Below are 21,322 nucleotides of genomic sequence, written 5' to 3'. Positions count from 1 at the left end.
CCTCCTCGGACCAAGCTCGGGCTTATTTGACCCTTTATCTGACCCCCTTTTACCCAGAGCACACGAAAAACTCCAAGGCGGGATGCTTTAGGAGAGGTTGAGTACAGGGTGTTTTATGAGACTTCTCAAATTCTGATCCTACCCGCTTTGGGCGTCTCCAGTAACACCAGCCTCACGCAGGTGCTCAGGGCACGTGGCGCTGACTGCCACGTTGGACAGACTTGAACCCTCTATCACTGCAGGGAGCCCCGGTGGACAGCCCTCGTCTGAAATCTTCCTCATCGTGTTGTAATCATCTTCAAACCGCACCCCTAAAGGGACCCCTGAAAACTGGACTTCATAGTAGCAAAAGCTCCTAAGCGATGAGAGAGGAGCCCAAGTCCTTAGACACACGGGTTCCATACACCTCTTAGAGTGACACCCTTAGAGCATGCCCTGTGTGTGGTGTTTTTGCCAAAAATACATAACCTGAACCTAATCATGAGGAAACTTCTGACACGAGTTGTCTACAAAACAATTATTGTCTTTTCCAAACTGCCAAGGTCATGGGAGAGAAAGGAAGGCTAGGGACTCGGACCCTATGAAGGGAGACTCACGAGACACGATGACTAAATATGGCACCAAGATCCTCAATTAGGTCTTAACCGGGAAGGACAATGACTACATCCAAGAATCCTGGGACGAGGACGGGATTACAGAAGTGTCGAGTTTCTTGTTTGATTGCTGTGCTGTGGTCATATAAGAAAATTCTAGGGCAGGAAAGGATGCTGAGTCATTAAAACTGCTTGCTGTTCTTCGGGGGACCTGAGTTTGGGTCCCAGCACCCAGCACCCAACACTGGGTGACTCACAACCGCCTGTAACTCCAGCTCCAGGGGATCCCACACTGTCTTCTGGCCTCCAACGGTACTTCTCTGTCTCTGTCTCTGTCTTTGTCTCTCTGTCTCTCTCTCACACACACACACCTCTCTCACACATACCTGCTCACACACAAACACACACACACACACCTACTCTCTCTCTTACACATTCTGTCTGTCTGTCTGTCTGTCTGTCTGTCTGTCTGTCTCTCTCTCTCTCCCTCCCTCTCTCTGGGAACCACCCTTAAATCATAAATCCCAGTCTTGAAGTGAACCAGGAAACTTGAGCAGATCCAGACCCTGAAATTTGTTGACCTAGGTCTCCCGTATGGGACTCGGACTTTCCAAATAAAACAAGCTGTTTACACCATCTGTTTCCAGTCTGCCTTTGGGAGTGTTGTGGTGGTGGATATCGTACGGAGATGGCCTCCAATTTCCTTCTCAGTTGTGACGTGTGTACAGAAGAGGTCAGTGACATAAGGCCTGCACACTACCGTGCCAGAGTGCGGGCTGTTTGGAGAGAAGAGCTCCACGTCTTGGATGCTCTTCTCTCCAAACAGTCATACGTATTTATTCACATAAAATGGATTCCAACAGAATAAATTATGAATGTTACGCGTTCCCAAAATAATAGCCACAGTGAAAGACTGACTGGGAAATAAGACCAGAGACTTCCAACGCTGAGGATGTGGGGAGAAAATGACTGTATTGTTTCCTAAATGCCAAGAATGATCTCTCAAAATGTAAGAGAGTAGAAGGGTAAAAAGCTAGAATCCATTTCCAAATACGCTGAGAAAAATGCGCCCTCCCCAAGCTGCCAGAAGAAATGCAGACCACAACTTTTACTTTCTCTGTCTTCCATTGCAGCCTTTTAAGTGTGTCCAAAGAGATTCTTCAAAGTAGGTAGTCTGTGTCACACACAGGGGTGCGTCCGTGCCCTGACCTGAGCACAGCCTTGCAGCCTAGTGTGTGCTTGTGTGGCTGAGGGTTTAAAATCTTGTCTTTTCACTACACTTACTGAGACAAAGAGGCGGGTCACGGGTGTGCCCTGGCACTCGTGTGGAGGTCAGAGGACCCGTGTGGCCTCTTCTTTTCCATCCACCTTGTGGGTCTCAGGTGTTGAACACTGTCCTCTGCCTTGGTGGCAGGTGCCTTTATCCGTGGAGGCATCTCGCCGTTTTGAACTTTAATTTCTGAAGCCATAAGAATAAGGGCTAATAACATCTAGTCTTTCCTGTATCAATAAGTCATTACAGGACTAGTGGGTAAGATGTGTGTGGCATGTGGAAGCTGTGTTTCCATGGGCTGGAGAGATGGCTCAGCACTTAAGAGCAGGCTGCTCCCCCAGAGGACTCAGGTTGGATTCCCAGCCCCCACAGGCTCTCAGCACCATCTGTAACTCTAGTTCCAGGTGCCTCAATGCACAACATTCTGGCCCCTGCCGGCTCCTGACCAATTCATTGCACAAACATACACTCAGGCACATGCACACTCACAGTATTTAAAAATCAATTAACACTTTCAAAAGGGAAGATGCAACAAGATATCATTTATCGTTACTATCTTATCTTGCAGAGCTCAAATAATTTTTAACCAATTTCCCCAGGATGCAAGAAAAAATGGTAATGTAGACCCAGCCCACATGTCAGGACAGCAAAGACATCTCATGCTCCGTATCAAGGCTGAGCATGCTCTCTGACACATAGTAGGCACTCAATACCTGTCCCATGAATGGGGGCGGGAACTAAGCACACAATGGGAGGTCCAGTTTACCAGGAGTCAAGCAGGAAATGTGTGAAATTCTTCACAGGGTAGTGTATGACTTGAAATTTTTCAAAATATGCATGCTACTTAAAATAAAAAATACACTGCAGGGATACTTATTCTCGTCGTTATTTTAGTCTTCCTATTTTAAAATACATTAGTTGTAAGAGACTTAAAAAAGCACTCAATGGGATATGATAGGAAAATCTTCCTTATAATGAATACTATCTACAAATACTACTTTATCCAGGAGGTGGAGTTTAACCTTACGGCCTGAAGGCGGGTGGGGTTGGTTTTCTCTGCCAACTGAAGCACAGGAGGTGAGATGTTTGGGACGCATCGTTCGGGCGTTTCTGAGGCGGTGCTGTGGACAGGATTCACTGCAAGGAGAAGTCTGTGAAGCAGATGCTTTCCCTGGTGTAGGGGCCTCACCACGCAGTGAGGGTCCTAAAGAGCAGATGTCCCCCGCTTCGGCATGAAGCTGAAGTGAGAGGTCTCTCTTCCTCTGTCACTAGTCCTGCATATATCCTTGCTGCGAGTACTGATCAGGCTTCTAATTAGAAAGAAATTCGTATAACAAAGGGGTGAACTAGTCATAGCGAGATCTCTGGACTCAACTAACTTATTCAGAAATCTGCTGCCTTTTCCTTCTCCTCCTCCTCTTTCTCCTCTTCTTCCTCCTCCTCCTCTTCCTCCTCCTCCATGTCTCCGTTGTACTCGTCTCTGCTGTCAGACAGCTTTGCTCAGAAAGCAGAGACCTTTGCTGAGCTCCCCCTTGATGGGCTGATCCTTAACTCTGGCAGTCCCAGAGAGGCAGAGGGACTCCTCCCTGAGTGTTTGGGGGACTCCTCCCTGAGTGTTTGCGGGACTCCTCCTTGAGTGTTTGGGGGAACTCCTCCCTGAGTGTCTGGGGGAACTCCTCCCTGAGTGTCTGGGGGACTCCTCCCTGAGTGTTTGAGGGGGGAATCTTCCCTGAGTGTTTGGGGGGACTCCTCCCTGAGTGTTTGGGGGAACTCCTCCCTGAGTGTCTGGGGGAACTCCTCCCTGAGTGTCTGGGGGACTCCTCCCTGAGTGTTTGAGGGGGGAATCTTCCCTGAGTGTTTGGGGGGACTCCTCCCTGAGTGTTGTGCAGAATTCCTAAAGAGCCCAGAGACTAGCTTGGGTCATTTTCCCCAAATCCAAAACAAACACTAAGACCAAGAGTACAGGGAAATCTTAAATTTTAGTTATAACTACATTATAGGTAGTGTGGCAATGGAGGAGAGAGAGAGAGAGAGAGAGAGCTGTTCACTAAGTACAGTCCTGGGCCCCAGGGTAGGAAGCTTAGCTGAATGTCCATCCCTGTGTCTCTGGGGTGGGTAACAAGGGAGTCAAGTCTCCTCAAATCCCATGGATGACCTTCACCTGGGCTGGAGGGTTCCAGTACCAGTATTGGGGTGGGTGTGTGGTGTCCCAGATGGATAGGACTTCCGTCCACCAGAGCCTTTTTCCTTCCTTCCTGTAGGGCCCAGAATTGTTTTTGTTCTTATTCATTTTGTAATGTGTATTTTGACTGGTCATGGTGGCACATGCTTTTAATCCCGGCACATGGGAGGTAGGCAGGTCTCTGTGCGTTCAAAGGTCATCCAGTTTACTTAGAGTCTTAGCCCGCCAGACCTATATAATGAGGCCCTGTCTGAAAAATAAAGTCGCAGAGGCTCAGTTTGTTTTAAATTGTGTGTGTGTGTGTGTGTGTGTGTGTGTGTGTGTGTGTGTGTGTGTGGTGTCAGTGTGAGTGCAGGGCACATGGAGGCCAGAAGAGGGCGCCATGTTCCCAGGAGCTAGAGGTTGTAAATGCCTGCTGGGAGTTCTGGGAGCCAAACTCGTGCCCCCTGTGTGAGCAGCAGGTGCTCTTAACTGCTGCGCCACCTCTCCAGCCCGTATAGTCCACTTTAAGTTAGACTGAATGATACTATCATTCTCCACCTCGAATATTTCAACTGCTTAGAGATAGAGCCATAATCTCCTAGGTGGCCCCGAAGCCTTCGTGTGCGAAGCCCCACGCTCCTCCCAGAACTCGTTTGCAAGCTTTTACTCCAGCCACCCAGCTTGACATCAGTTTGTCTACAAGCCCTGTTTCTCCTCACCTGACTTTTGTCCCGAGCCTTCTTAGACACATGCATCATTCCTCAGCAGCAGCGCAATTCTAAAATGAATGGCGTGCGTGAATGACGCTGAGTCGCCTGTAGTCGGGTTTCTCCTAATGAGGTCAGCTTCCCCCAGATGGCACATTCATGCATACCGTTTGCCTTTGTGGTGACTATACAAACGCTGGGGTGATCGCTGCTTGACACCTGTCGGTGTGTGGAGCCACAAAGGCACCCCAGGCATAGCCCCTCCCCCTGCCCAGCACAGAGAAAGCACCCGGATTCCCCTCAAGTGCATGAATAGCTCCGGTGAGGTCTGACACATTCATCTTCCACAGGCCAAAACCGCAAGGACACACGGAACTTGGACGTGCTTCCCAGTTGGAAACACAGAACTGCTGTGGGCAGACAGAACCCGATGATCTGTCTGTGGAATGTATCCCAGGGGGAAAAAAAAGACAAAATAAAAAGAAACTGCATTCGGGAGACTGGAGAGACAGCTCAGTGGCCGACTGCAATTTCTGCCTTGCAGAGGGTCTAATGCCCCCTTCTGGCCTCCAGGGCACCTGCTCTCGTGGACCCATGCATGCACAGACACATAAACAAAAATAGAATGTGTAAGTGTGTTTTCAAGTGAAGTGTGTTTCCACATAGTGTGGTTGGTGAGTTGGGGACTCTGAAAGCGAGGAAGTCCAGGCCCACTGTGGGAGCCTGCTGTGCAAATCCAGGCTGATGTGTTTCTGTCAAGCTTCACCCAAACCAGAACAGCAAGAAAGAGGAGGGGAAAAAAATACTGCAGACAGAAACCTGAGGTAATTTCAGTTTTATTTACTCAGGTTGTTCACCTTAGACACTGAAGTCAGGCTCAGACATTCAAACGGGTCTGTAATGAGTACATTTTCTGCCACCCTCTCCCTTGGTAAACAGTTCTGGGAGACGCTAAAACACAGGCTTTCTTTCTGAGAGGAGGCCAGTGCTCCGTGTCCTCGGCCCCACACCCACCGTCTGCTGCCGTCAAGTCTGGCTTGCTGGGGTCATTCTGAACTTCAGGAGTGTGCGGGGTGAGGGTGTCTCTGTGTGTTCCCTTGCTGTGTGCGGCACAGGCAAAACGACCCCAGCTGCTCTCCCGGGCACAGAGCCCCCTCCCCGTTTGCTCAACAAAACCCAAGAGAAAGGAGAGAGAGAGCAAAGGGAAGTCGGCTCTACAGAGAAGGCAGCCTCTGATGCAGAGTTGGCCCAAACCATCTCTGGAGGCCTGTGAGCCCTCCAAGCGTCGTTTCTGCTGTTGAATCCAAAGGAGGGGTACAGTTGGAGTACTCTAAATATTCTAAAATGTCGGCATTAGCTGGTGAATAACAGCTCAATTGCAGGGAACTGGGATTAAGTGTGCATCCGGTCCCGTGACCACTCTGTGGGAGAGGGAAAGGCTTCCTCTGAGATGGACAAACCCAGTCCCAACCCCTGTAAAAAGTGACAGGGAGAGTTAGTTAGAAGTGTATCATGTGTTACACACACCGACGCGTGTCATATACACTCACAGCCTGCACACTCACAGCCTGCATGTATCCTATAGAAACCAGCGCAGGGCTTGGAGATGGCTCTGAAGCTAAGGGCACACACCCTGCTCTCCCAGAGGACCAACTTCCAGTTTCCAGCATCCACTTCGGGTGGGGCACCACACCCTGTAACTCCAGCCCCAGGGGGTCCTCTGCCCTCTGCTGGCCTCTGTGGGCATAGCTCTCATGTTCACATACACAGACACATACTAGTCTGTGTAATTAAGACAATGTGGTGGTATTCTGTTTGTGACCTAATAAATAAAGCTCGCCCGAAGACCAGAGTGCCAGAGTGCAGAGCTAGCCACACTAGTTAGTCTTAGAAGCCAGGCAGTGGTGGCACACACCTTTAACTCCGGCACTCAGGAGGCAGAGGCAGGTGGATCTCTGTGAGTTCAAGGCCACCCTGGGTTACATGAGATTGACTCAGTCTAAAAGAGAAACAGAGCCAGGCAGTGGTGGCTCACACCTTTAATTCCAGTACTTGGGATCACACGCCTTTAATCTCGGCACTAGGTTGCTGGAGACAGGAGTGGTATGGTTGGGCAGAGAGAGGAGTATAAGGCGGGAGGAGACAGGAGCTCATGGCATTCCGTCCGAGGGTTTGTAGGGACAGGATCACCCCTTTTTGTCTGAGGATCTTCAGTAGAGGTAAGGAGTCTTTCTTGTGGCTGGTTGCTTTACTTCTCTGACCTATCAGCATTTACCCCATACCTGACTCCGGATTTTTATTATTAAGACCGATTAGAACTCGTGCTACAGGACAAAAATAGTAATCTTTTTTCTTCTTTTTTGTTTTTGTTTTTGTTTTTGTTTTTGATTTTACGAGACAGGGTTTCTCTGTTTTGGAGGCTGTCGGTCCAGCCTGGCCTCGAACTCACAGAGATCCGCCTGCCTCTGCCTCCCGAGTGCTGGGATTAAAGGCGTGCGCCACCACCGCCCGGCTCTTTTTTCTTCTTAAATAACAAAGTTGAGTCAAAGAATTCACACCACAGCCAATTATGATTTATAACAACAGTTAGGGACAGTGGCTGGTGCCTTTCCAAAAGCTATAACAAACCACCACACTGGAAGACTTAGAACACAGAAATGCCTAAGTAAATGTTTAAAAATTAAATAATTTTAAGAAACTAATTTTTTAATTTAAAAAGTGCCCACACATATATAAAAAAGTGACACTAATTGGATTTTAATTTTTATAGTGTGTATATCTTTGTTACTACTACATCCTGGTGGGGTGGACTGCAGGTCAGGGGACAACTTTCAGGAGTCATTCTCTCTGGGGGTCAAACTCAGGTCGTCAGCCTTACAAACAAGCATATTTGCTCTCTTCCCTTTGTTTATTTTTTTCTTTTTTTAGTTTTAAATGTTACTTTTTTCCCTATGAAATCACAGTTGTTTCCTGTGTTGGAGAGATGGCTCTGTGGGTAAAAGCACTCGCCACGGATGGTGATGACCTGCACTCAACCCCTGGAGCCCACTTGGCGGAAGGAGAAAACTGTCCTCTGCCCTCCCAAGTATGCTGTGGGTGCACTGTGTTCACAAACAAAGTTAAATATGTGTAAAACACTGTTTCCCATAAAGCATTTACAAAGAAGCATATAAACAAATCCTTGGCTGTTTGAGGTAAACAATGGATGGTCAACACACAGGTACCTTCACCGTCACTCAAACTCACAGTAACTAACATGTTATCTCTGTAAAACCCACAGTAACTAACATGTTATCTCTGTAAAACCCACAGTAACTAACATGCTATCTCTGTCAAACCCACAGTAACTAACATGTTATCTCTGTAAAACCCACAGTAACTAACATGTTGTCTCTGTCAAACCCTCAGTAACTAACATGTTATCTCTGTAAAACCCTCAGTAACTAACATGCTATCTCTGTAAAACCCTCAGTAACTAACATGTTATAATCTCTGTCAAACCCACAGTAACTAACATGCTATCTCTGTCAAACCCACAGTAACTAACATGTTATAATCTCTGTCAAACCCACAGTAACTAACATGCTATCTCTGTAAAACCCACAGTAACTAACATGCTATCTCTGTAAAACCCACAGTAACTAACATGTTGTCTCTGTCAAACCCTCAGTAACTAACATGTTATAATCTCTGTCAAACCCACAGTAACTAACATGTTATCTCTGTAAAACCCACAGTAACTAACATGTTATCTCTGTAAAACCCTCAGTAACTAACATGTTACCTCTGTCAAACCCACAGTAACTAACATGTTACCTCTGTCAAACTCACAGTAACTAACATGTTACCTCTGTCAAACTCACAGTAACTAACATGTTATCTCTGTAAAACCCACAGTAACTAACATGTTATCTCTGTAAAACCCTCAGTAACTAACATGTTACCTCTGTCAAACCCACAGTAACTAACATGTTACCTCTGTCAAACTCACAGTAACTAACATGTTATCTCTGTCAAACCCACAGTAACTAACATGTTACCTCTGTCAAACCCACAGTAACTAACATGTTGTCTCTGTAAAACCCACAGTAACTAACATGTTACCTCTGTCAAACTCACAGTAACTAACATGTTACCTCTGTCAAACTCACAGTAACTAACATGTTATCTCTGTAAAACCCACAGTAACTAACATGTTATCTCTGTAAAACCCTCAGTAACTAACATGTTATCTCTGTCAAACCCACAGTAACTAACATGCTATCTCTGTAAAACCCACAGTAACTAACATGTTATCTCTGTAAAACCCTCAGTAACTAACATGTTATCTCTGTCAAACCCACAGTAACTAACATGCTATCTCTGTAAAACCCACAGTAACTAACATGTTATCTCTGTAAAACCCACAGTAACTAACATGTTACCTCTGTCAAACTCACAGTAACTAACATGTTACCTCTGTCAAACTCACAGTAACTAACATGCTATCTCTGTAAAACCCACAGTAACTAACATGTTACCTCTGTCAAACCCACAGTAACTAACATGCTATCTCTGTCAAACCCACAGTAGCTAACATGCTATCTCTGTCAAACCCACAGTAACTAACATGCTATCTCTGTCAAACCCATAGTAACTAACATGTTATAATCTCTGTCAAACCCACAGTAACTAACATGCTATCTCTGTCAAACCCACAGTAACTAACATGCTATCTCTACGGGTTCCCTGGTGTCCCTCACAATTAGGCATAACTTTGATCTTACTGAGCAAAGAGACTTATTTAGTTCTAAATTCCCACTCCCACACCCGGCCTCTGTAGGTAGTAAGCTGTTTTTCTCAGCTGGTCCCATCTGTTCTTAGGACTGTAAGTCCCCACCCCAGCCCGTGCCCTCTGGCTCCCAGCTTCAGTTGGGTGTTGGTTTCTCACACCAGTCTCTGGTGTATCTGCCTGTTGTGACTGTTGCTGGGTCCTCCACTGACCAGAGCTGTCTCTGGAGGCCCTGACCTTCACCCAACCTGATGATGTGGTCTCCCCTGCCCTCAGATCTAGGGAGCAATGGATCCCCACTGTTCATAATCCCATAATCCCTTGTAGGGGTCCCTAAATCTACCCCATGTCCCTCTAAACAATCCTTCTCATTAGTGTATCTCTTTAAAATCTCAGCTGAGTGTACTGTTCCTTTCCTACCGGGACAACCACTGGCTTTGCCCCCCTCTCTCCCTTCCTCTCTCCCTCTCTCCCTCCCTCCCTCCCTCCCTCTCTCCCTCCCTCTCTCCCTCCCTCCCTCCCTCCCTCCCTCCTCTCTCCCTCCCTCCCTCCCTCCCTCTCTCCCTCCCTCCCTCCCTCCTCCTCCCTCCCTCCCTCCCTCCCTCCCTCCCTTCCATCACCAAGAGGACAGAATTCTCTTTGCAAAGGCTTGGTCCTATTGATAAAAGAATTTAAAAAGAGACTCAGAAGGAAACTCGAAAACAAATTATTGGAGCCGGATAGGAAAATAAACTGGGCCAGCAAGCTGTGGGGCTCCTGCAGCTGCCACAGGGGAGGAGACCCCGGGCAGGAAGAGTGTAAGCGGAAAAACAGAGCTCGGAAGTTGACGCAGGCCTCTGAGAAACAAGAATGAATCCGGTGTCCCCGAGACTTTGTTCCTTGTAGTTTTTAATTGAATGGACAGAAAATTAGTGGGGTGACATGGGCTGAGGAAGATGCACGCCACCCTTGGGCCAAGCAAAAATGAAATATTTAACCTTGGTGTTGTAGCCTGCTAAAAGGTGGGTCTAGAATTCAGAATGCGCTATGGTACTTCCTCATCAGGACGGTCGGCTCCCCAGTAACGACATGGAGACATTATCGATTGTGAAAGCGCGGCCAGTAGGTTAGGCTCGTTTCTAAGTAGCTCTTATGACTTAAATTAACCCGTGTCTTTTAATCTATGCTCGTTTACGTGGCTCGGCTAAGGTTACCTTTGGTCCGTATTGTCCTGGATGCTTCCTCCTGTCTCCTGGCATCTCCACCCTTCTTCCCAGCATCCTCTGTGCCTGGGAATCCTGCCTAGCTGTTGGCCGTTCAGCTTTTTATTAAACCAGTGCCAGTGGCACATCTCCACACAGTGTGAAGGAATATCCCACAACGGTGCTTGCCCAGCTCAGAGCTCCGGTCGTCAGTCACTCCCAAGGCGTCCAGCTTATTTGGGAAATCCGCTAGCAAGGAAACCCTTTGTCTTTCCAAGCACGCCCTTTAGATGTGTGAACAATGACCAGAGGCATTGAAAGCTCCTAAAAAGACTTAACTACTTTTTTAGTCTCTCTGGTACAGAGAAGCAACATTTTTTAAAATGCCGGGAAGTGGTGGTGGCACCCCTGGCATGGGGTAGCGTCCCAGGATACCAAGAGTCTCCTCCGGTGCCATCTCTGTGTCAACTGAGCCAAGGATAGCTCAAATAGCCCCCCCAGGCAAATCAGAAATTACCCCCATTCATTAATGTTTGCTGTTTCCTGAAAGATACTGACATAACTGCACAGCCCATAATTACTGCAGATGTGGACAGCTCCCTCTAATGTCGAGGGTTCTTCAGTTAAACGAGCAAACATTTAATCTACAGTTTGACCACAGGTCCTTCCTCTTTTCTTCATGCTACTCATGTCTATTGTGCGGAATTGGTGCTTTTCCGAAAATAATTTCTAAAGTATTGTCCTAGCATGTCATATAAAGCAGTTAGTATTCAGCCTGTGGGTATTATTATTTCTGATTCTATATATTGATGATATCTGCCATTGTCTGAAGAGCTACCCTGGAAATCAGATGGATCTGAACTTGAAACCTAGTTCTGACTCTAACTTTGACCAGGTTATGTGGCTTCTCTAGGGACCTCCTTTGTAAGCAGGAAGTCACAGCAGCACTTCTTTTATAACAATGTGGCAGTAAGGTTTGGAAGAGGCCTTGGTACAGCCCTGATGTGTGCTAACATCTCGTTACATGGGAATTCATCTACTAATCGTGTTCTTTGGGCTGTTGTCCTATAGAGCAAATTTACCTAAAGGAAGTTGCATCTAAAAGAGAAAGCATAACTTTAAGGGAATAATAGGGCTTTTTAAAGACAATTGGAATTTTTTGTGAATTTGGTTATTTTGGTAAAACCTAAAGTAGTTTGAAATTATAACCCAAACTTCAGAGCACACCCTACTAGGCAACGAAGGAAATTCAAGTCACGTATCAACACAGGAAGAGCTCTGGAGTTTAGCGTGTACGGATGACAGTGACAGGCCATTTTTGAGTCTGTGGGACTAAGAACCGGCCCGGCAGTTGCTTACAAATTAGCAGACTGGAGACGCGGCTCAGTCGACAGAATACTTGCCGTGCATGCCCGATGCCCCCGGATCAATCCCCGTTATTTGATAAACTAGCTGTGACGCACAGCTGTAATCCCAGTGCTCAGCGGGTAGAGGCAGGAAGATGAGAAGTTTGGGGTCACCCTCTACAACACATAAAGTTACATATAATTGCTAATGTAATAATTGGCTCACTAGTCACTCCAGGACCCTATTACCACAGGTCTAACTGGTGCAGCTGGGCCAACGGCAACGCCTTTTGCTACAAATCCAAACTGCTGCTAGCTTCAATCGTGCGTATTAGACACGTGAACTGCATCAGGACAGTGTGTAGTTAGCATTAAAGAACAGGAAAAGACAACCAGCAGGCATATTTAAGTGGGACCTCTGGAGCTGGCTTGAGGTATGGGCCCTTAGATCCATACACATAAACGAGACATGGTTTCTGAACCATGAACTCAGAGGGGAAAAGCCTTTCATCGGGTCCTAGAACCTCCGTGACAAAGTGTCAGAGATGCCTGAATGACAGGTTCAGCCACGTCTCTGGGGCTTAGAACTCTAAAGGCAGGCTGTCGGCAGGCACGGTCACCCCCGAGGCCACACTTAGGCTTCCAAATGGCTGCTTCTCGCAGAACGCTCCCATGGTCTTTTGTCCGAGCACCCATGTCCACGCCCTACCCTCTCCTTCCTGTAAGCACACACCATACAGTGTGGGAGGCCAGACTGGGGGTGCCATTTGTCTTTGCCTCAGCGAAAGCCTTATCCAGATACAATCGCCCTCCAAGGTACCCAGGATGATTTCACCAACAAGCAGAAATGTGCTTTGGGGACAGTTCATTCCAGAGCCAGACTTGCTTCAGGGGCAGCCAAGAACTTTACATTTCCTACAAGTCCTGAACTGAGGACCCAGGCTGACACAGGTGAGCTTCTTCCTCAGCCCTGGAGCGTACTCAAGCTTTCCCTAACTACTTTCTAACGATCATTTATTATACTTTCAAGTCTGCCTCTGGGCTCAGAGAATGAAGGCAGCAGGCGATCCGGGGTCCTTATCTGCAGCTTGCCATAGAGAAAAGGCAATGTGCTTACTGTGGGAAGATGTGATGCCCATCTTAGCTGTCGCCATGGAGACACGCAGGTCGTTCATCTCTTTACTGCTTTCATTCAGCCTCGAGCCTCCTAACAACTAAGAGCAGCCTCAGCCATGACCCCTGAACATAGATGTCTCCTCCCCAGAACAAGCAGGTCTCAAACGCGACACGTGGTGGATTGGGCAGCTGAGATGTGTAGTTTCCAATTGACATCGTTACTTGGATTTATTATTATTATTATTATTACTATTATTTTAATTATAATTACACCATCCTCTGCCTTCCTTTTACTCCTTCTAATCCTCCCCATGCAACCCCTCAATCTCTCTCAAACCCATGGCCTCTGTTTCTTTCATTACTGTTACATATATGCACGCATGTATTTACTGTTAGTCTGAGTTCTCCAGAGAGAGAGAAATGGCAGAACAAATATATACACACGTATATAAGGGAGGGGGGTATTGGAATGGCTTACAGGCTGAGGTCCAACTAATCCAACAAAGGGTGTCTCCCAGTGGAAAATCCAAGAACCCGGGAGTTACTCATCCGAGTGGCTGGGTGTCTCAGCTGATCTTCAGTGTCTGTCAGAACCCTCAAAACCAATGAATCCAAGCAGGCAGAGTAAGGCTTCTTTCTTCTTCTCCCTTTATACAGACTGCCGTAGAAGATGTGACCCAACTTAGGGTGGGTCTTCCTGCCTCCAATGATCCAATTAACTATGCTTCTTTTCATCGTAGACCTGCCTAAGAGTGATCGACGATTAATAACTGTGTGATACAATCAATACTAGTCTGTCTTGACCTCCTTGGCCCCCAACACTAACCCAACACTCTTCAGGTTAGCCTCAGGCAGACTCTTAAAACAAGAGTGAAGTGCAGTTACATTCTTTGCCAAAACACCACAGGAACGGCCTGAAGCCCAGCTGCTAATGTTAATGTTGTTCCCCTGTAACCTCCATAATCGGAATCACCATCGGCAGCACGGTTTTCAAGTCCCTGCTAGGATGATCCACTCGGCCCCACTGAAAGTAGCCAACCCATTTTCTAGTCCAAAGTCCCACTGTCTTCCATATCCCTCCAAACAGCAGCATGGCCAGGCCTGTCACGGCAATACCCTGCTCCCCGGTACCAATTTTTGTCTTAGACACTGTTCTATTGCCGTGCAGAGACACACGACCATGGCAACTCTATAAGAGAAAGCGTTTGATTGGGGGCTTGATTGATGGGTGTATCCGTCGTCACCATGACAAGAGGCAGACAGGCACGGGTTAGGGTTAGAGCAGTCGTGAGAGCTGTACATCCTGACCTACAGGCAGCAGGCAGAGGAAGGGCTGAGGGGAGAGGAGATTGGGTTGGCCTGAGCTTTTGAAACCCACTCCCAGCAACACATCTCCTCCAGCAAGACCACGCCTCCTAATCTTTCCCAAACAGTTCAACAACTGGGTACTAAGTATACAACTATGAGTGTATGGAGATCCATTCTCATTCAAACGAGAGTGTGTGTGTGTGTGTGTGTGTGTGTGTGTGTGTGTTCCCAAATACATAAATACAACCTGCTTGCCTGCTCGGTCTGCGTGTTACCTGTGTGTAAACCGCAGGGCTGACCACTTGGCACTGGATAAGCCCTTGATGTTCCCTTCCTTGGGGAAGACCATTTCTCCCCCGCTCAGCATTCCCCTTCTGTGTTAGCGTGTCCATTGGAGGTGCATTCAGATTGGTCAGTTACAGAAAGATGGCTTAGCGGTATGGCGTTCGCTTGCTATTCCAGAGGACCCGAGTTCAGTTCCCAGCACCCATTCTAGGGGAGACTTAAGAGACCTCTCTGACCTCTGTAGGCACCAGCACATAGGTGCACATTCAAACAGACACACATAACTAAAAATAAGATCTTTTTTTTAAAGAAACCGCACAATACTAATATGGTCGGGAAAGTTCTCGATGCAAATATTTTATATTTACATAGTTAATTCAGAAAATAACGTTTGCACAACACATCTTGTCTTTTGCTTTAATCAAAGTTGGTTGTAAGGTAAAAAGCCGGTTTTTATTGGCATGTGAAGGTTAAAAATCTGTAAAGCAACGTTTACAACTGTAGTAACAAAAAATGACAACCGTGTTTACTGCTAGCAACATCCTACGGCTCACCGGCTCTCTGAGGCGGCCCCACACAAGCCCACCCAGTCTTCTCTTTGGGGTTTCAGAGGCATTTGCCAGCAGGGGGAGCTCTTCTGCTAAAATCCAAAGCGCTTTTTTTTTTTCTTTTTTAAATAACTGCAATACTCCCAAGCAGCCGCATGAAAGAGTTTGAGTCATTGTCTTCGCTCTCTAGTGAAGTCGCTCAATGAACTGCGGGGTGATTTCGGACCACACAGATGTCACGGCTGAACAGCGATGAAATACACTTTAGTGAGATGTTTTTGTCTGAGCCTTGCAGACCGCCCTGCGTGTGCCGTGTCCGCTCCGGGGGACCCGGGCGCTTTAACACCGGCTGGAGAAAGGCGGGGCGGTTTCAAGCCTCTTAAATTGGGTTCGGGCGTTTGCGTGCAGATAAGGTCTCCCTCTGCGGCCAGGGCTCCGCATCCCCCTGCCTCAGCTCCGCATCCCCGGAGCAATTGGGGTTAAAGGCGTGAGCTGCGGGGTAAACCTGGGTTTCACCCGGGAGGCACCGGACCCCTGCGCCTCAGAGCCCCGCTGGCTACCTCCTGCTCACTGCGTCTTCCAGCGAGCACGCTGCTTTGATTTTTTTTTTCTTTTCTTCTTTTTTTTTTCTTTAGCATCCGAGTGGCCAGTGGTCTCACAGATGCGCGGACGGTCCAGATCTCACGTGATTTAAATGTGGCCGCTCGGAGCCACCCGCAGCATCCGCTCCCGGGTCTCCAGGAAAAACTTTCCTTCCTTGTCGTGGAAAGCAAAAAAAAAAAAAAAAAAAAACGATCCGGGGTCAACCGGCGGGGCAGACCTGATGTTCCCGGAAGGCGGGAAGGCGTCCTGGAGGACCGCCACTGGCCCTTTTTATTTTTTACCAAAAAGATATGCATGCATACACGCACATGCATATAGACAAGTACACACACACACAAATCTCATAGACAAATACACACACAAATCACATATATATATAATATGTAAATATATATATACATATATAGTCTCGTTTCCGACGTTTCCACGTAGCCCAGGCTGTCCTGGAGCTCCAGCAATCCTCCTGCCTCAGCCTCCCCGATGCCCCTATGCAAGCCGGGCCGGCACGCGCCCCCACGGCCACCCCACCCGGGTCCCGGCTCCCCGGGTCCAGCGGCTCCGCCCACTCTGCGGCCGGGGAGAGGCGAGCGCGCTCCCGCCCGGGTCGCCGCCGGGTTGGGCCCGCCCTCTATGCAAATGAGCTGCCTGCGGCGGCCAATTGAAGGCCTGCGGGGCCGTGACGCGCGCGCCGAGCCCGGTGGTATTTATAGCTCGTATTTAAAGAGCCCTGGGGAGTCTCCTGCTCGCTGGGCGGCGGCGCGGAGCCGCGGGGTGGCGGGCGGGCGGGCGGGCGGGCGGGCGGGGGTGGGGAGGGAGGGAGGGCAGAGTGCACCGTGCTGGGGGCTGGCCCTGCAGCCCAGCGGCTGGGTTCCTGGAGAGACTGACAGAGACAGAGAGCGAGCTCTGCACTTGCACAATTGAGACGGAGGGTCACTCTCACCTAGACTGAGAGCTGATGGCCATGGTGCAACCCAGGCTGGCCCGTCCTGGAACCCCCTTGCGGGGTCCTGCCTCAAGTCTGCGTTTACGGGCGCATGCAGCAGGCGCGCGGCGTCTCGCCCAGCTTGACTATGCGTACATATTCACACACGCACGCTGCAAGTGCCTTCTGATCGTTTAATAAAGCCAGGGGTTTGGACTCTCGGAGGGGAAGATCCACTCCGACCCCACCCCAAGCCTCAGTCGGAGCCACCAGCAGCGGGGGTTTCCTGGTGCAGGCTGCTTGGAAGCCGCCTTCCTGGGGGGAGGGGAGGACAATGCGAGCTGGAAAGCCAAGAGTCGTGGGATTAGGGGGGCGGGGCCGTTGGCTAGGTGACAGCGCGTTCACGGAAAATAAGATGCAAGATGATAGTGGCGCGGCGATCGGCTGGTTTCAGGCGACTGACCTCCAGACTCTGCGGCCAGCGAGCGGCCCTCTGCAATGCGAAAGCAGGAAGCGCATGACATCAGAGGACCGAGGAGCCCTGGATAGGACCTGGTGTCCGCAGAGCTGGCTGGCTTCCTCTCTCCGCCACAACACACACTCTCCCTGCGGGGTGTGGCCTGGGCGGTGGGCTGCCCCGGGGGGGAGGCTTTGCGGGTGTTGGGCGTGCCTGAATGCCTGACCGTGCAGAGGTGCGACCTCAATTTCATTTAAAGATGGTCGGGCAGTTAGACGGTTATGTAGAAGTCCCATGAGGGGAGCTGACCTAAGCCAGGGCGATTACCACCCGAACTTCAGGCACACGGGTGGCAAATGGGGCGAACCCCACTAGTATGCAGGTCACAAAGGTTTCTCAGCTTCCTTGGCCAAACCCCTTTCTCGGTAAGCCGGGATCGCAGTGTTACTCACCAGGGGCTGGGCCATGTCTGGTCTCTTCTTGGGTTTTTTTTTCCCCCCTCAGAAAGGTGTTTGATATAGATCTCCCTCTGTAGACCAGACTGACTTGGAGCTATGTATGTCCTCTAGACTGGCCTCATACTGACGGCCTCTCCCGTGCTGGGATCATAGGTTTACGCAGCAGGCTCCAGCTCCACTGTGCACAAAGCCCCCGACAAAGTGAAGCCAGATAATCTTTCAGTGCATCTGACATCTTGGAAAATCAGTCCCGACGACGCCTCGCCTGCTGTGGGTCTTGCTCCCTGGCAGGTTCCAGGTCATTCTGTGGTGGCCTTACTGGCTCTAATCTCAGTCCCCATTCTACTGAGGGCAAAGCTTAACACAAGGACAGTTGCTGTAGCTGTAGTCCTGTGCTCTGCCACACATGATCTCTTTAAATGCTCACAGTATCAATAGGTGAGCTGAGCAAAACTGCACCCATGATACAGCTAAGAAGACAGTTGCCAGACTCAATGTGACCACCCCCTTGTAGAATGTGAACCCCAGGGCCTGAGTTCACATACTTCTCCCAAGCCTCCTAGCTGCTCTCACCACCCATCGGTGAGGAGGGGCTGTAACAGTGGAAGGCAAAGGCCTTGGATCTTCCCTGCTGTCTGACCAACTGGTCAACCTAGTCAAGCTTTAGCACGGTAGGTGTCAGGTGTACCTAACAACGTGAGTTAGAAAACAGTTGAGAAGGCAGGAGGATTAAGCTATTGTCCAATTGTCTGGAATCTGTAAAGGTGTCTTGTAAAGTTGGTTAATGATTGAACTTGAGGCTGGTGTATTGCGTGCGGGGAGGGGGGTTGGCATTTGGTGATAGTGGAATCTTTTCTCCCTGTTACTCGTACAGAGAACCTAAAAAACTGAGCAATGCTCAGAACTAGCTAATAACCTTCTCAAGGTCAGATGAGAGCACACTCTCTCCCCTCATGAAGTGATTGTTCCTTTATCTGCCGTTCAACGAGAGCAGGCTGCACTAGCCTCCTTTTATTTGGGGGGGGGAGGACTGTCTCTAGAGTCTGGATGTTTGAATGAGAAACTGTTGAGGCAGCTGAGGTGAAGTGTCTGTAAGACCACAAACGTGAGTAATGGAAACAGGTCTGGAAGGAGGCCATCTGATTGGGTTAACTCTGGCCCCCGCCCAGCTGGATGGCCCTTGGCAAGCCTGTGGAGCCAGAGGCTTCGTTTCCTCCTCTGAGGATTGGAAATTACCTGTCCCTCATGCCAGTAGCCTCACCCCTGACCTCTCTGCCTCCTCTTCCTCCCCAACCCTTTACGTGGTGGAGTTTCTTAAAGTGCCTTCCTAGACCTGGTATCTCGACACACTCTCTTGGGTTGTGTGTGCCCTGTGACCTCTTTCTGCATGGCTCAGCTGTCCCTGAGTCTACATTCCTACCACACTGCTGTGGTCTGGATGTCAGTGTCCCTGCAGGCTCATATGTGGGTCCCCAGCTAGTACGGGGCTTGGAGAGAGAGAGAGAGAGAGAGAGAGAGAGAGAGAGAGGGAGGGAGGGAGGGAGGGAGGGAGGGAGGGAGGGAGGGAGGGAGGGAGGGAGGGAGGAGAGAGGAGGGAGAGAGAGAGAGAGAGAGAGAGAGAGAGAGAGAGAGAGAGAGTAACCTTCAGGAGGTGGAGCTTTCTGGAGGAAGTGGGTCTCTAGGGACGGGTCTTGAGGTTGTGCAGCCCAGCCCCACTTCCTGTCTGCGTTTTGCTTCCTGACTGCTGACAAGTGTGACTACTGCCACAGGCTCCTACTGTGTTGCCTTCCACACCCTGGTAGACAGACAGTGTCCCTTCTCCTTTTAAAAAGAATAGTACTTACTCTTTGGAAGTTTCAAACATTTATGCCTTGTAAGTTGGTCACATCCATCCACCACTACCTTCAACTCCTCCAGGCCCCCGCCCCATCTCCTACCCAACCTCATGTTTTCCTGTTGTTGTTATTGAAAACCCCCTGGGTCCAATTAGAGCTGCCCTTGTGCACACAGGTGTGGGGGCATCCACTGAGACGTGCATAACCTTCTTAAGCCATAAATCAAAACAAGTCCTTCTTTTCTTGGCTTTCTCATGGGGCAATGGAAGGTAATAATCCAGACCCTCAGACCTCACACGCTCTCAGAGAGGGGTCCTCACGTCACTCTTCCTGCCTGCACCCCACCCCTCCACTGCCCACTGCTTTGTACTTTCCTCTGAACCCTAGCAGCGACTGGGATGCTGTCCCACCTGGCCGGTGGCCGCTGACACAACGACTCTTCCTGCTCTTTCGGTTTTCACTGGGTGTCGTTCTCTTCTGAAAGTGTCCTTGGCCTCTGCCTGACTCCGCTGCCACACAGTAGGTGTCCCTCCACTTTGCCCAAAAGGTGGTGAGTCACCATCATAGCATCTAGACACTAGAAACAAGTGTGGATTGTATTTTCTGAATCTGGGTCCTGGTCTGTTTGGAAGAGCTTTGGTCACACTGATCCATCGGCATGAAGAAGGCCATGTGTGTCCCTCAAATGTGTCCGGGTGGAAATGGGTTGAGCACCAGGTGGAAAACTCCAAGGGGAAAGAGACTAGCTTTTCTTACCGGTGCTTCCTAGGTGCCTGGTACAGTGTGGGGGAGCAGAACAGGGGATGTCCAGGGAGTACTTGTCACACAGACTAGGATGACGGGCTTAGACTATGTTTAAGTCCCCTGGACATAAAGGGACTGAGTAAAACCTGTGTGCCTTCTGCTTGCTACCATGGGGCATAGAAGTTGTCATCTGCTATTTGGGGCCTGCCATCCAGCCCCTAAATGAGTCATTGCCATAACTGGCTTGGGGTGTTGTTTTGGTTTTAAAGACACCTTAAGAAACCTGGCCTGATACCTGGTGTGAGATAAGCCATTGCTAGTTTGCCAACTGTCTCTCTGTTGCCCTGTTTATTCATTGTTGTTTGGCTGGTTTGTGTATGAGGGTATGTGTAAGCCAGTGTGAGTGTAAATAAGTGTGTGAGGTGTGGCACACGTGTGTGTAGGTGGCATGCATGCCGCTGGAGGCCGGAGGTGAACGCTGAGTGTATTCTGACATCTCTCTCCACCAGAGTCTCCTACTGAGCCTGGAACTCACTGGCCTACTAGACTAGTCAAGAAGTCTGGGAGTCCTCCTGTCTACGGCTACACTGGGATGGTGGCTGTACCCCTACCTGCCCGCACGCACGCTCGGCTCTTCCTGTGAGCTCTAAAGTCAGACTCAGGCCCTCCTGAGCATCTCCCTGGGCCCTGTCTGTTGTCCTCTGAGTAGAAATGGTTGCCAAAGGAAGGAACTCATTTCTGTGTTGTGTCTGTTGAGCTTTGAGACCAGGACCAGGTCTCCTATAGCCCAGACCGGCCTTGAACTCCAGGTCCTTCTGCCTCCACCAAGCTCTGGGGATCACCCAGCGTGTGCTACCACGGTCAGCTGCGGGGAGCTGTTTCTTATGTCTTTGGAGAGGTGGGACAGAAATGCAGGAGCAGGAAGGCTGGAGATGGAAGCTATGACCGGGGAGCCAATGAGAGCCAAGCAGGGTTCAGCTAAGTGAAGGATGCAAGCAAGCAAGGCCTGGG

Source organism: Mesocricetus auratus, unplaced genomic scaffold, assembly GCF_017639785.1.
Source record: "Mesocricetus auratus isolate SY011 unplaced genomic scaffold, BCM_Maur_2.0 Super-Scaffold_100001, whole genome shotgun sequence".
Taxonomy (NCBI): domain Eukaryota; kingdom Metazoa; phylum Chordata; class Mammalia; order Rodentia; family Cricetidae; genus Mesocricetus; species Mesocricetus auratus.
Note: the sequence above shows the minus strand (reverse complement) of the source record.